Source organism: Larimichthys crocea, chromosome I (assembly GCF_000972845.2).
Source record: "Larimichthys crocea isolate SSNF chromosome I, L_crocea_2.0, whole genome shotgun sequence".
NCBI classification, from domain to species: domain Eukaryota; kingdom Metazoa; phylum Chordata; class Actinopteri; family Sciaenidae; genus Larimichthys; species Larimichthys crocea.
Genome location: NC_040011.1, coordinates 32,082,517 through 32,100,206, shown reverse-complemented (window position 1 = coordinate 32,100,206; position 17,690 = coordinate 32,082,517).

Genomic DNA, 17,690 nt, shown 5'->3' with positions numbered 1-17,690 from the left:
CTATTTGTAATTATCATTGTTGCATAACATTATTTTCTACACTGAACACATGTAAGGTTCTATCCATGGTGTTCAGTAACTGTCCACAAGGCATCCCTTACACCAGTGGTTCTCAACTGGTCTGGCTTCGGGACCCACCATCACCCCTAAAGGACAGGCCGTGACCCAAATTGAGGAAAATTTTCAACTTCTCAAATTTATTTAATGAAAAGATGGTGCAGTTTGGTGGGTGTCTATTAACATTACAAGGCTTTATCGCCACCTACTGTGGCGATTGTGAATAGACGGCACTCCGCGACATAAAAAATCCACTTCAAAATAAAAGCACAGGATTTTGTTCCTAACATTTTTTTCCCAGGCAAAGGCCCGCGACCCACTGAGAACGGGTCCGCGACCCACTTTTGGGTCGCAACCCACCAGTTGAGAATCACTGCCTTACACAGAAAATCCATATATTGGAATTATAGTCAACAACCAATTTGCACAGTTAACAAGTTATTCTGTCAAAACGTGCATTAATGAATTTTGTGGTGACAAAGAACACATCCCACTTGTCCTTCCAGCAACAAATAATGACATCTCCTCTCACTAGTTTACCAATTGTGATGGCCCTGGGGAAAGTCCTTTCTATTCAGCCTAATGGTACGATTGAAGTAGGTGTCTGCATACAACAAATCACTTGGGAGGGAGCTAGAGGAGACAAAGTTATCTACATACAAGTGGTTTCATTACATTCTTGATGACTAAATACACCAAGCCAAGTTCAGCCTGGTCCTGTGCCCTACCTACAGGAGGCCACTGGTGTAAATGTCTCTGACCAAACAATCAGAAACAGACTTCATGAGGGTGGCCTGAGTGGCCGACGTTCTGTACTGGACCCTGTGCTCACTGCCTGGCACCATGGAGCTCGACTGGCATTTGCCACAGAATTGGCAGGTCTGCCACTGGCGCCCTGATGAGAGCAGGTTCAACCTGAGCACATGTGATAGACGTTAACGGGTCTGGAGACGCCGTGGAGAACGTTATGCTGCCTGCAAAATCATTCAGCATGACCGGTTTGGTGGTGGATCAGTGATGGTCTTGGGAGGCATATCCCTGGAAGGACGCACAGACCTCTGCAGGTTAGACAACGGCACCCTGACTGCTATTAGGTATCACCATGAAATCTTTGGACCTATTGTCAGACCCTAGGCTGGTGCAGTGGGTCCTGGGTTCCTCCTGGTGCACAACAATGCCAAGCCTCATGTGGCGAGAGTATGCAGGCAGTTCCTGGAGGATGGAGGAATTGATAAAATTGACTGGCCCCTATGCTCTACTGACCTAAATCATATAGAACACCTCTTGGACATTGGTTTGGTCCATTCAATGTCACGTTATTTATTTTCCTGTTGATCTGATGTGTTTTCAAAGTGTTACATTAATTTTTCATGAAAGCAGCTCAGCACTGCCTAAGAGCTGCTGCAATGATATGGAGTACATTTAAACAATTTGACAGTTCAGACAATGAGCATTTGGTTAACAGCATCAAACTAAACTCCAATTCCTTGTCTCCCACTCTTCAGCTTGCCTTTCTCACCTCCTCTCCTCCTCCCCTCCTTGCTGTTGTAAATCCCCTGTCCTCTCAGCCGTGTGTGAGTGACTCTAGCCAAGCTGATTGCTTCTAATTACTCCAACACATGCTGATTAAACCTCTGACACAAATTGGTGCACATGCACAGATATGATCTACAAAACCAAAACCTATGTTGTCTTATGCTTATGAGATCTTAAGCCATGACTGTCAATCTATACCCTCATTTTAATAAAGATGTTTTTTTTAAGGAATTTTAATGACTAGTTAAACACTTTTCCTGAATTTTTTGCAGCTGTTCTGTGTGCTGGTAACATGGCAAACCAGAACACATTTCGAATCTTGCCCTGGCTAAACAGGGAAGTCTGTGATTAAGTTTGGCACAGATTGAAATCCAGGTGTGCACTCTGCAGCACTATTACCAGTGCTACAAGGATAAAGTAGTCTCACTCACCAGAAACATGCAGGCTGGATTAAGAACCAACAAAGACCACAAAAGAAACAGCAGTGCTGAGTTAATGTCTACCTCTTTCTCAGATGAACTGAACAACTGTGCATGCTTTGGGGAAACCCTTTCAGCCAGGGATGTACAAAAGGATACTGCCCTCTCTCTTACCTGGACCCGAGAATGCTGTGCATTGACTATAGTTCAGCATTCAGTACCATTTTGCCGTACAAGCCTACAGGTCTTCAGGTCATCGGGTCTGCAAGTCATCGGGTCTACAGGTCATGAGGTCTACAGGTCATTGGGTCTACAGGTCTGCAAGTCATCGGGTCTACAGGTCATTAAGTCTACAGGTCTGCAAGTCATCGGGTCTACAGGTCATGAGGTCTACAGGTCATCGGGTCTACAGGTCTGCAAGTCATTGGGTCTACGGGTCATCGGGTCTACAGGTCTGCAAGTCATCGGGTCTACAGGTCATTAGGTCTACAGGTCATCAGGTCTACAGGTCTTCATCCCACAGGCCAACTCTTGAACTCTTGTAACTCTTGTTACGGGAATTTTAAAGAAAAACCCTTAAATAAGAAGGATTGGATTCAAAACATCAAAGTTTAAGTTGAATTTATTGTTCTTGTACAAGAGGAGCGTTTCACAGTGCAACCCCCTAAAGGGGTTACAGAGAAAAAGGCTCACTGAGGAGCATTGACAGTTGGTTCTTATACATTTTCCTGAAGATGGGCTGTCTCAACCCCTGTAAATTGTTAACAGTCAATTTGCATATAAAGCATTTAAACAGCTTACTTCAACATATCACCTAATGAGTAGCCAGTATGTCCCCAATCTTGATGTCATCTCTCTGACCTGTCCCTGACTCATTCTAATTCCTCTATTTATACATTAACCTGAACTTTACCTTACCCTGCCAGTCTCAGTAAAACATCAATAAAGGGAAGTGCCCTAAGGACATATGATGCAAACATTGTATAAGTTAAAACATCCAACTAGCTGTGTAACCCTAATTTTTATAACAACTCTCATTACTGTCACTGATACATTTTACCTGAAATCTTTTTTTCATTTAATGCTGAAAATGGTTTACATCTCTCTTTACATCTATATTGATACAGCATACAGTGTATATTACCTGTTCATACCTTCTCACATCACATTATATATATAAACTGGGAACACATAATCAGTTGTTCATGACCCGGCTCTAGAGCCATGACAAACACAAAAAGGAGAAGTGGATTGAAGGCCAAAATTAAAGTGATTTATTGTAAAGAACTAAACAACAAACCTTTTTTTTTTTTACCAAAAACGAACCAAAGAAACAATGGGGTGTGTTAATCAGTCAATCAGTGGTGAAGGTGCATGTATGCATGAGTGAAAATGTGTAGATGTGAGATGTTGCGTGCATGAGAACAAAGAAACCAAAAAACCATGAGGCAGCCTGGAGAGGTGGGTGGAGCCTGCCAGACAGAGAGTGACAGAGATTTAGTGGGTGGAGCTCCCTGGGTATACAGGGACCCAGGGGTTTCCACCAAACAGCTGGATATGGGAACACACACTCAAATTGCTCAGGGAACCGTCACACCCCCCTCCATAAGAACGGGGTCCCAAAAGGATTCCCATGAAAAATATACCATCATATCAAGTGTGGAAACAAGCAAAGAGCAGCCAAAACCAACACTAAGCTGGAGCTCTAGACAATGTGTCTGCCACCACATTGTCAGTTCCCTTAATATACTTGACATACAGGCAGAATGACTGCAGGAACAATGACCAACGCACTAACCGCTGGTTTGGACACTGCAAAGAATTGAGGAATGTCAACGGATTGTGGTCCGTATAAACTACGACCTTATTGCTGCCACCCAGATACACTTCAAAGTGTTTTAACGACAAAATTAAGGCCAATGCCCCTTTTTCCAATTACAGAGTAATTTAACTGGCAGGAGTTAAACTCCTTAGAGAAGAAACTAACCGGTTTTTCTATTTCCAGATCATCAGCCTGCATAAGTACCGAACCCGCTCCTACAAAGCTGGCATCTACATACAGTTTAAACTGCAGGTCAAAGCGTGGGGCAGCCAACACTGGGGCAGAGCAAAGGAGTATTTTAACTTGTTCGAATGCTTTCTGACAAACCGCAGACCAGAAGAATTTTACCTTCCCTTTCAACAGATCGGTTAGGGGTGCCACCACGTTCGAGAAGTTTCTGCAAAAACTTCTGTAATACCCCATGAGGCCAAGAAAACGCATGAGCTCCTTCTTTGTGGTCGGGGCTGGGTACTTTTCTACTGCCTGGACTTTGGCATCAACCGGACACACGTGATCCTGTCGCACCACCACCGAGATAGGTGACGGTCGCCCTCGTAAACTCACACTTTGCGAGGTTTACTGTAAGCCTTGCCTCTACCAAACGGGTGAACAGTTCAAAAAATGTCTGAAAAAATGACCACGTCATCCAAATAAACTGTTGTCAGACTTTGGCACAAGCAAGCATGGTGAGGACCAGCTTGAATTACATGGCTCTGCAATACCATTCTCCAACATGTATGCGATTTCAGCATCCAGAAATTTACGTTCAGCATTTACATGGTAGAACCTCTGTTTAATTGGCTCAGCATCTCCAACATCAATGTTATGTTCAATGAAGTGAGTATGACTAGGTGTATCGCCAAACAAACAGGGAAAACTCAGAATCAATTGAACCAGCTCGCCGCGGCGTGGTTCTGGCAAGTGGTTCAATAGTTTGTCCAAGTTTTGTAAAGCATCCACGTAACATAGCCTGATCAGGTGCAGTCAACACATCATCCTCCCCACCTACATTACGAGAAGACTCCTGCACCGGACCAGCAACACAAACAGCACGAGCGTGACCCACATATTGGCTGTGCAACAGAAAAGGATGGCTCAGAGGTGCGTTCATAATACAGTTTAAGCAAATTTACATGGCAAAGCTGACTTTTATTCCTCAGTTTAAGCAAATTTACATGGCAAAGCTGACTTTTATTCCTCCAACCGGGAGTTGAAATTATGTAATTTTGATCAGAAATTTGTTTCAACACCGTGTGTGGACCTGAAAACTTTGCCTGGAATGGTGATGTAACAATAGGGAGTAGAGCAAGTACCTGATCTCCAGGACTAAACGCACAACGTTCAGTATGGCGATCATACCACGATTTCATCTTGTCCTGAGCTGACGCAAGTTTTTGTTTTGCTAACTCCCCAGCTGTGTACAGTCTGTGCCGAAACCCATTGATATAGTCAATTAAGTTTTTAGGTGGATCTGAGCCTTTCCAGCTATCAGACAAGACTGCCAAGGGACCTCTTACCGTATGTGCAAACACAAGTTTGTTTGGGCTGAACCCTGTACTCGCCTGTGTTACCTCCCTTGCCGAGAGACCTTCCTCACAGTCCTTCCCTAACTCAGTGCAGAATGCATGCAGTAGAGACTTTAAAGTTTGATGGAAGCGCTCTAACGCACCCTGACTCTGCGCATGGTAAGCAGAGCTCTGATTATGCTGTACCTGAAGCTGCTTCAACACCTGTGAGAACATGTGACAGGAAAAATTTGAACCCTGGTCAGACTGTATATGCTTTGGAATGCCGAAGATGGAAAAAAACTGAGAAAGTGCTCGTACCACAGACCTAGTAGTTATTGTGCGCAGAGGATACGCGGCTGGATAACGTGTACTCTGGCACATGACAGTCAATAGATACTTAGCACCTGATTTGGATGGAGGAAGAGGACCTACACAGTCAATAATCACATGTCCAAACGGCTGGCTGATCGCAGGAATGGGACACAGTGGTACCGGTTTTAATGTCTGGTTTGGCTTGTCCGTCAGCTGGCATGTATGGCATGTTTTAATAAACGCGGATACATCTCTCCTCATCCGAGGCCAAAAGAAATCTCTCAAGACAAGATCATATGTTTTTTTCACACCAGCATGTCCAGCTTCATCATGTGCTACTTTTAACACTAAGTTTAGTTGGCAAAACTATCTGAAAACAGGAACCCCAATGAACACTTCACTGTGCTGCAACCACTACCTCACCAGCAGTGAGTCCTGAAGAAAATAACCACAAGCGCCGTCCTGCACCTCACTCTCAGACTGAACCTGCTCCATCAGCCCCTTGAGAGAGGAATCAGCTTGCTGCTCTGCCACCAGATCACTGCGGGATATTGACAGAGGAAAATCAGACGAGTAACGAAAATTTTCGACAACCATTTTCCTTATCTGACTGTGTTGCAGACTCAGAATCAGTTTCACTCTCATCCGGTTCCACTCCCACCCCTGGCACCGGTGAGACCACCACAGGTGGAGTTACATCTGCCCACACACACGCACCTACCAAGTCGTTACCCAGGATAACAGAGATGCCCTGGATCGGCAACGCAGGGCGCACAGCCAACTTAGCCTCCCCCTGAAACAAGTCACAGTCTAGTATCACCTTGTGCAATGAACAAACAATACATTTAAATCCATCCCACGAACAGGAACTGAATTGCGAGTTTCTGACTCCTTAGACAACAGCAAAACTCCAGCCTGAATGAAAGAGTCAAAAGCGCCTGTGTCTCTTAAAATTGTCACAGGCACATTTTCTGACCTTTTCATAAATTCACATAAACCTTAAAAGTCGTTCACCTCCGATGCAGAATACCAGTGAGTGAAATGTAAATTCAGGTCATGTGCAAATTCAAGATGACTCTGATTTTCTCCTGTCTTCCATGTCCGAAACCGTTGCCTATATGCTTCCGGAACCAGCTCATAAGCTCTCAGTACCGCTGACTTCACAGCAGAGTAACTTTTACTTTCAGGATAACTTAACGCAGAGTAAGCTTCCTGCGCCCTGCCAGTCAGCACACACTGCAGCATAAGTGTGCGTGCCGACTCCGGCTAGTTGCGCGCTTCAGCCACTCGTTCAAACAATGAGAAAAATGACTCGGGATCCTTCTCTGAAAACTTTGGCAAAAGCCCCAGGTTTCCCAATTGAAGCATCAATAATTCTTTTTGTTGCTCAAACGTTAAACCTGATGTCAACGCCGGAGACAACGTGGTAACAGGTGGACCTACTGGTGGAGGTAACACCTTGTTTTCAAATAAATTTGATGTCAGAATAGCCTTCACTCTCTCTTTAAGACGTTTATCTCCAATATCAATATCATAGTGCTCTGCTATTTTCAACAGTTGTTCTTTAGTGCACAAATCTAAAAGCTCCTCTGAAGGAGAATCAAAGAACTCCTCAGTATTCATAATAACTTGTGTGTGTGCGAAAATCAATGCAAACTTTAAGTGTAGTCTATTTCGATATACAAACAATTTGGACTGAACAGGAAGCAAGTGTGCCCCACTAACTGCCTCAACCACAAACTACCTAACTAAGCTCAACCCTGGTCTTCATGCAGTTACTGGTGGTGGGTAGTTATACACTGACGCCCAATGGCCAGGGAAGGCAACCAGAACCTGGCGACCCACCCTAAACCATGGATGTGCTCCCGAGACAAAATGCTCTAACCACGGTCACCGCAAGACTAACAAAACAAATAGGATGAAACCTAAAGAGGTAATGCCGCTGAGCCTAACAGGGGACACCTGATCACATCAACTAAATATACCTGCTAGACCGCACTTACCTTACCTTGATTTCCAGTTAAAACTCCAGTCTAGTCCTGAACAAACTTGTAGCATCCATTACAGTTTACAGATCCACTTTCATCTTTTGTACTTGCTATAGTTGTGTGCTCTGAGGGATTATAGCACAATTTAGGGTGCACAACGTTACCAGATAAAGTGGATTCTTTCTGGATAATCAATCTGTTGTTTTGATTGTCTCACTGTTGTTGTTTCTTGTCCCGTTGGACCTATTTTTAGCTGTGATCCCTGATCGCAGCAGCACTTTTATTATAACACATAAAACCGATGGCCAGAGCGAGAAAAATAAAATCCAATTTGTAAGAGCTGTATAGTTTTCCTCCAATGCACCGACATGAAAATGATATCAATCCTGTCATCTCAGAAAGGAAGCAGATAAGCATACTTCCCAGAATGTTGAATTATTCTGATTAAACCCAACACCAAATCTTGAAGAAGCCCAACTTTAAAGTTAGAAAAATGGTATTCATAAGAAAAAAAACACCCGACCACACACGTTCCACAGGATGGCAGGGATTACTCATTCTGGCTCCATAGCACAGTGAGACAGACGGTAAAATCAATTAAGTTTAGCTTGTGGCTTCACTAGTTAAAGTATCTGCAAATAGTTGATAAATGTCAGCTCTCTCATCATTCAATCTTTCTCCACACAAGCCAAAATCTTCCATAATCACAAGGAAACTACACTCACGGAAACAAAGTTGAGATTTTTTTCTTTATGATTTACCTGACATAAACTGCTACAGTAATGTGTGGAGCTACAGTAAGTGTCACTTTGCATTTGTAGTAGTGACATATACATAATTATCATCTGACAGATAGCATAATGCCTAATTTGTTACTGTGTATGAAGGTGCTCTCATCTCTCTGCCTATTATTAGCTGTCTTTATCTGCGTGCAGAACAGATCTGTGATGGATTAAAAAAAGTCAACGCCAGCATCTCATCCGCCAGCATATTTCATAGCTCTCCCTCTATAGTTCATTTTAAATGGGCTAGGTAGGATTGCATGCAAAGTCAGTGGATGCCAATTGCTCAATAGTAATTTGAACAAGAGTTAGCTAATCTTGGAACTGAATGAACCTAGTTTAGATGTACAGAGAAAAAGAGAGAGTGACTGAAGAATGCTCAGCGCTATCTTACAGTTAACCTCTGTATAGTTACTACATTGGCTGTTTGAGGTGAGAGCAGAATCACGTGACTTTCTCCAACTAATCAACAAATGCCAGGCTACACCACAGGAACAGCAGTACTTAAATGTTAAAAACGTATCAAACTGTGACCCAAAGCAGCAGTATGTACTGAACTGTTGTCTATCATTACCACCTAAACACATACACACAAAACCTATTAGACAAAGTGTATACAGGGAAACAGATTGTTGTCGTCAGGGTGCATGCTGTGCTAATTACAAACTGTGCTGTCGGGCTCATCAGTGTGCTAAATGTGTACGTTTCAATATATTTAACCATTTCTACTGAGGTCTTTTGTTTACACACACACACACACACACACACACACACACACACACACAGATGCAAGCAGAGCTTTTATTGTTAGTTCAGTATTTGGAGGTACTTCCACTCGGAGTGTCTTTTTGGAGAATTTAACTGCACTTTCCTGCAGGGATGGTCTCTCTCTCAGTTCCACTTTTTCTCTTTCCTTTCACCTTCTCTGTTGGTGTGACCAATCATATGTTATCATAGGCCATACACTTCAGTCATCCAGTGGATCTATAAATGGAACTGTAGAGAGTGTTGGGGGCAGGGCTGTGCTCTTTCTTAAGCTACTCATGGAGCCAAAAGAGTTGATTTCTGGGCATACAATTACCTGGTTCTGCTAGCTTCAATGGGGATACAATACTGAATGGCTCAAGTTCTGATAGTGGAACTGGCACAGTATGGTTAAAGGAGGTGGACCCAAGAACAGACATAAAGGTAGTAGTGAACAAAAGACTTACTCAGTGAATGGGTAGGACACACAAAATAACAAAAGGTGGTTGAATAGTCCAAGTAAAGAGAAAGTCCAGCAATCCAGGAATCAAGCTTAAGTCCATACAAACAAAAATCCAGAACATGGAACACAAGCTGAAAATGAACTTGACACAAAACTGGAGAACAGAAGACAGAACTCGCGATACAGACAGAACACACCACACAGAAGAGAACAGACCTGGTGAAAAGACACAGAGGACCTGACAAGGGAAACCAAGAAACACTGAATACACGAGACACATTGAGGGGAGAATTAGAAAATAAAACAGGAAATTCTAAACAAGACAAAACCTTGACAGGAATGATTCATTTTGGAAGGGCTGTATGCTAAACGAATGTATCCACCATTTTACAGACGCTTCTTTTGGAAGCTGATAGGAAAAATTTTCATGCTTTGGCCGCTATGTCAAATTGGCTTCACAGCCTGGAACTCCTGAGGGCTTCTTTTATACACTAATGAAAACAGAGTTTTGAATATCACGTTCCAGTTCTGTCATATTCTGTAAATAGAAATCTAAATCTGACACACTGGACCTGGAGTAATGACAGTTGAGGAGATTCAACACGCATATAAAGGATCTCAAACATGGCCCAGCTAACCCAATGGCTGACTTGTAAGTCTGAATAGAGACATAGAGAAACAACTTTATCTGACTAACATTACCCGACATTAGCCAACCTATGCGCCTGTTTTATAGTGCATTCAACAGAATAAGGATATGTTTTATTGCTTATGGATTTAACTACAGATGTAGAATGTTTTATTCTTCTTCTAAAAGCTACACAGTCACGCTTCAAAGACTTGGTCCATTTACCTCCAGTGGTACTGTACTGAAACATAGAGATAGTTTGGGTGTCTCAGGTTCTTTTGTCATTTTTTTTGTGGTTTAGAAAGTAAGAAAAGTTTTTACAGACAGTGTAGGAGCCACATTTAAGTTTGTTTGAATTCAGTTATTTACATTGTTTTGTGAGTGTGCACCCTCTACAGGTGAGGATGGTGGTGCGACCGATTGAATAGCAGCCCTTCAGGTATCAGGTGGAGAAGGCAGACCAGCAGACACCGTCATTGACCGCAGCGTGTGAAGCTGTGTGGTCCTGCCAGTTACAAGATTTAAAAGACCCATGCAAACAATGCGTTATTTGTGTGTTTATTTAAGTTACAATAAATTATCGGCTTCGTTCATCAATCAGCTCTCACTGGATTGTTTTTGATCACAAACTGGGGGTCTGACACTGCACGACTGCTTTCTCCAAGTGGTGAAACAAAGGAATCTGGAAAACTGGATACAAAGGGTTACAAGAAAAACCCAAACAAAGTTTTGCCACTACAATAGTCAATGACGAGGGTTCCGGGAAAAGAAACTTTTGAAACCGTGCGCATTGGAGACAATAGGAAATGTCGGCCTGACGCATGGACTTGAACAGAGGAAGCGAGTTATGTGTTTGAAATGCCGCTATCCTGAATTATTTTTTTGTTTTGGAATAATATTGAAAGAATTTAGAAACGACTTCGGATGAAAATTTTTGAGTTTATGGACTGAGATCCTTATTTTTGGTGGAGATTAAAAAGGACGAGCGTATTGAAACTTTGGATAATATGCATGAATGAAGCAGCGACAATTTGGATTTTTTAAAATACTGACAACTCTTCTGACTCATTGAGTAATATTGCATTGTCGGGAAGAGGATTAATATTTTGTGTGCCTTTGGACCAAGGTACTTTTTATTATTCTGTTTCTGGACATAATGGACACAAGCTGAAACCAGAAACGAAAATTCGGCTCAATTTCTCGTTTTCTGTTCCAATCACCAAAAACAAAATTTCCACTTCCATATTCCATTTTAGTGGTGGGCAGGGCTCGTACGCTTCTTTGCCCGGTACTCTTCAAAATAAAAGTTCTTCCGTTTGACAAAAATATTACTTTATTAAAGGGTGACCAAACGTACTCTTTTGGCCGGACATTTTTACGTCCTGTCTGGGGCTCCTGAGGATTTTTTTCTTTATAAGTTCATGAAAATGTCCGGTTTTCAATTGACTGGCGCTTTGCACAGGCTGTCCTGTGTGTGGACCTGCGACGCGCACACTGGCTCAATTCGTGGCATCGGCATCTAGTAGTGGCATTTTCAGGGAATGCCACTACTAGATGCCACTATCTGAGGCATTGATTAATCTCTCAACTGCTGCCGATGTGTGCGCGCGCCACGGCAGTTGCTGCTGTTATGGGCATTTGCTTTTATTTTATAAAACAGTCATTGTTGTATTACACTTGATGGAAGTAACATTTCTTTTACGTGAGTTCCGCATTAATTTGCGAGGTTTTCTTAAATAATCTCGCAACCACTGTGTGGCGCAGCTGCCACTGACCTGCCGCTGTGCGTGTGTGTATGTGTGTGAGGTAGGCAACTAAATAAAGTGTGAAACACATTGTTAATTTAAAGAAAATTAATTTAAATAAATATTTGAATGGTTGCTAGATTTGTGTTTTTGCTGACACTTTGGAGAATGGAATGCTTAACCCGAAATAAAAAGTTCATTCAAAAGTGCAATTATTTGTGTTGCTTGCGGGGTCATTTGTTTTCACTTAATTCATCTATAAAAACTAAAAATGACCATCAAAAGTGTTGAGAAACAACACCTGTCATAGGATATGACACTTTATGACATAAGTGGTATGAACAGAATGCTTTAACTGTTATAACATTACCTTTTATGCTGGAACATTTTAGGTTGATTTTAAGATCAGATATTTAAATTATTATTGTAAGAAAACCTCACAAATTAATGCGGAACTCACGTAAATGAAATGTTACTTCCATCAACTGTTTTATAAAATAAAAGCAAATGCCCATAACAGCAGCAACTGCCGTGGCGCGCGCACACACACGCACGCTGTCGAGTTAGGTTCTTTATCTATTTAATAAAGATGCTGAGACGGATTTCACGTTGAGTCTTTACTTCCACATTTCACATGACCTTTGACCCGTGGCTCTGTGACAAAAACATAACCTGAGGTTCCCCTGTAAGACCGCCCCCTGGTGTCCTGGCCTAATGCTACACATATACTGCACATACCCAGATTACACCACACACGCACACACGCACACACACAGCGGCAGCAGTTGAGAGATTAATCAATGCCTCAGATAGTGGCATCTAGTAGTGGCATTCCCTGAAAATGCCACTACTAGATGCCGATGCCACGAATTGAGCCAGTGTGCGCGTCGCAGGTCCACACCCAGCCTGTGCAAAGCGCCAGTCAATTGAAAACTGGACATTTTCATGAACTTATAAAGAAAAAAATCCTCAGGAGCCCCAGACAGGACGTAAAAATGTCCGGCCAAAAGAGTACGTTTGGTCACCCTTTAATAAAGTAATATTTTTGTCAAACGGAAGAACTTTTATTTTGAAGAGTACCGGGCAAAGAAGCGTACGAGCCCTGCCCACCACTAAAACGGAATATGGAAGTGGAAATTTAGTTTTTGGTGATTGGAACAGAAACGAGAAATTGAGCCGAACCAGAAACGAGTCGTTTTTTCGTTTTAAACAAAAAAACGACTCATTTCTGGTTTCAGCTTGTGTCCATTATGTCCAGAAACAGAATAATAAAAAGTACCTTGGTCCCTTTGGAAGTTTATTTTAATAATCATGGCTGGAAAAGACGAACAAAAAACAACAACAAACATGGATGATGCGATAACACGTCTCCGTTCGGCAAGATCAGGAAAAATGTCTCATATCACTCGGAGAATGAACATTATAAATAACTTGATGGCTGGAGATGAATTTTTTGATGAGGTAAAAGGAAATATGGTTAAGTTTGAGTAATATCTTGCCGACTTTAAGGACCTGCATGCGTCTTATGCTGACACACTGAGTGAGGAAGTCCGTCAAGAGGACAATGAAAAATGGTATCAGCCGAGATATGCACAGATCGCGGCTTTCATTGTAAAAGCCACAAAATGGATTAGAGCCATAGAGGATCCTAGTTCCCCCTTAGTAGCCGAGGCCACTTCTTCCGCTGCGCATGTGGAAGACCCTCTGCCCGATTCCGCTGATAACGCCGACCCCGACCCTGACTTTATTGATGTGCAATCAGGTTCATCCAGAGGCTCAAGTAAAGCATCTACAACACTGCGCATTAATGCGGAGGCAGAACGAGTGACCTTATTGGCCAAAGCATCTAAATTACAGGAGAAACACGAGATTGAGGAACAGGAGGATTCTTCTCTTAGCCCTCGCCGGAGGCAGTCGCATTCTTTCTCTCTCCCTTATCTTGCTGATTGTGCCTCACTGTGCCTCTTGTCTCGTCTCTACTTCTCTCTTTTCTGTGGTGAAGTCTCTCAAATCCTAAATTATGGAATTGATCAGCTGGTCCCTTTTGATACTATTTTTTCACGAAGGAATGCTGGTCCGGGAGAACCGTCATGTCCTGATGGGACTTTTGCTGCTGGGTACGCGATGGACTCTTGGAGCAAGTGGAACGTTGTCTGCCTGGGAGCTCTGTCCCTAGAAGACATCGAGGATGTCTAGATACATTTGGATCTGTGATAGCAGGTGTCCTAATGATTGGCATCGGGATGGCCCTGATCTATCGGAAAATTGGGAAGCTGGCAGCCAATAAGGAATCCCCGAAGCTGTCGGCTGCAATCACACACCATTGCGGAGCCGTTGCTGACCAGGTGAAAGGGCTACAGCAGAAGGTGACACAGATTGAGGAACTGTTACGTGACACCGCAGTCCGGTCTGAGGAGACTTGGAAGAGGCTCGACCAGATCTGTGATTAATCTGTGGATACCCCCCGACGCTTGGATATCATCATGAACATGTTTTGGGAACTGGGTAGAAACATCTCCACCCAGGCCGCAATCAGTGTTATGCGTCTGGAGGAGGTGACTAGGGGTCTCTCGGCCCTGCAACGGAATTTCGAGTTGGGGGGCAGGCAGTATTAGGTTTTTAGACTAAATTGTCAATTTTCCTGAATCCCTAAAATGAAATGATTTTCTTGCATTTACTGTCCCTGCTATTATCTTCTCTCAGAGGTCTTCATTGCAGTTTACTTGTCTTATCTATGCTCCACGGCACTGGACACTCCAAGGACACACAGCTGTGTAAACAACAGCTCACAATGAACAAAAAGAACATCATATCAATTTGGCAAGGCTGACTCCACGTATTGTAATCTCTCTGCCCTATAGTCATTCTGCCTGGGTTGTCACATGTTTCTCTTCTTTCCCTATCTGTACCCTGACCCCATCTCTCTCCTAAAATGCGATCCAACAAAAAAGACACCTCATGTATACCAATCCAATGTATAATGTCATATGTGTCTGTGATTGGTTTTTTGCCTGTAATTGCACTTTTTTTCTTTCTTAAAAATGGTGGCGCGAGCAAATGGCTGGCAGCCGTAACCGAATTTCCCTTTTAGGGATCAATAAAGTACTATCCTATCCTATCCTATCCTATCCTAAATGTTAAGGAAACGGAGAGAAGCGCTGGAACTGAATGCTGAAATTGAAGCCATTACTGCTAAGATCAACTATTTGAGAGAGGCTGAATTTAATTTGTACAGCTCTGATAAAATTTATTTTGTCCCACTTCCAATGCCAGTGATAGGTGCAGAAGCAGCTGAAGCCACAGCCGATACATCAGCTGCCATTGAACTGGACGAAAGGCTGCAGCATTCACTTCATCTTCAGGACAGGATTTCCCTTGGCCCTGCAGTCCGACCCAAGACTGGTGTTCATGTTCAATTTCCCCTGTTTGACTCAGCCTTAGATAGAGATAGCCATCACAGTAGGTCTACTCTCCATCCCAGGCCCACTAGTGATGTATCACAACCACAATGCACACCGCCTCATGGTTTCCCCTCTGCTACTCCCCAGTCACAGTCAAGCTCTGCCCAAGTCACCCAGTACCCTGTGCCACAGCGGCAAAATCCCTCTGTGCCCATGTCATCATCACAGGAAAGCCACATAAGCAAAATGCTGGAAAATCAAAGTGAATTAACCAGGATGCTGATGAAGCAACAACTGTTGTCTACTTTACCACAAGGTAACATTCCAATCTTTGATGGCCATGTTTTAGAGTACAGATCATTCATTCACTCCTTTGAGAACATGATTGAACGTAAAACTGATAACAACAGCGACAGATTACAGTTTCTTATTCAGTACACCAGAGGCCAAGCGCAAAGGTTAGTCAAGAGCTGTGAGTACATGACACCAGATAGAGGCTATCAGAAAGCAAAAGAATTACTTAAGAGCAACTTTGGAAATGAATATAAAATCTCTTGTGCTTATCTTGAAAAGGCTCTATCTTGGCCGCAAATGAAATCGGAGGATTCCAAAGTCCTGCAGGATTATGCCATGTTCCTCAGGAGCTGCTGCAACACTATGGAGGACCTGGAGTACATGGATGAGCTGAATACAGTGTCGAGCATGAGAAGCATTGCCCTCAAGTTGCCATACAAGCTCAGGGAGAAATGGCGGAACAAAGCATACGAGCTGCAAGAACAACACAACCGCAGGGTGAGAATATTGGATCTTATCACTTTTATTGAAAGACAAGCTCGCATTGCAGCTGACCCAGTCTTTGGTTATCTTCAGGATCAGACAGTTAGAGGAAAGATTAAGTCCCCTGTTAAGTCACAGGCCTTAAATTCATCTGGTAGCAGCTATGTTACAAATGTGGCTCTTCCCCCAAAAGAGACAAAGCCTGAGCGCCCTTGCCCCTTCTGTAGCTCAAACCACACTTTAAATTTGTGTAAAGATTTCGCAAAGAAAGCCCACAGAGACAAGCTCAGCTTTTTGAAAACAAAGGGCATTTGCTTTGGATGCCTTTCCATAGGCGGTCATATTAGTAAAGACTGCAAAAATTGTCTCACCTGCAACATATGCAAGAAGGCTCATCCAAGCGCCCTGCACATTGAGCCCAAAGACCATATAAATAAAGACAGCACGGTTAGTGAGCCAAAAAGGCCCTCTGGTGTTATAGGCAGTGCATCGGCAGAATTATGTGGTCATATAGGGGCCGGAGACCAAGAAAGCGTGCTTCCAATTGTTCTGGTCAGAGTCAAGGCAGCAAAGGGCAGCCATGTCCATCAAGTGTATGCTCTCTTAGATCATGGGTCCTCTGCCACCTTCTGCTCAGAGGAGCTCATGTCACAGCTCGGCCTCAAAGGCAAAAGGACTCACATCCTGCTGCGAACCTTGAATCAGGAAATGTCTGTCCCAGCTTATGTGGTGTCAGGACTCGAAGTTTCAGCACTGGACAGCGACAACTTCCTTCCTCTTCCTGACACCTTTACTCAAAAGGAAATGCCGGTCACCACAAGCAGTTGCTGTTAGGATACTGTTGGGGTGGGTTGTAAATGGGCCACTGAGCGGCTGACTGTGTAGACAGGGTGACTGTGAACTAGATTTCAGTGGTGAGTCTGGAAAAGCTGCTGATATCACAGTACAATCAGGATTTCAATGAAGTTGCCTCAGAGGAAAAGACCGTCTATTGAGGACAAAAGATTTTTGAAAATTGCTAATGGTGCACTTTTGAAAGACAGACATTACAGTCTGAAACTGCCCTTTAGAAATCCTGATGTGCTCATGCCAAACAATCTCCAAGTTGCTGAACAGCGGTTGCAGAGCCTGAAAAGGAAAATGAAAAGAGATGAGCGATTCAAAGAGGACTATGTTACGTTTATCAGTGATGTACTCAAGAACAACTATGCTGCGGAAGTCCCACAGGGGGAACTCAGACAGCCACCAGGAAAGGTATGGTACTTACCACACCACGGAGTGTACCACCCTAAAAAGAACAAACTTAGAGTGGTGTTTGATTGTGCTGCCTCCTATCAAGGTGTATCCTTGAACACAGAACTGCTCCAGGGTCCTGATCTGACCAACTCTCTGATTGGAGTGATTCTGAGATTTCGTAAGGAGCCCATTGGAATCATGGCTGACATTAAATCAATGTTCCATCAGGTCAGAGTGGCTGAGTCTGATGTGAACTATTTGAGGTTCTTGTG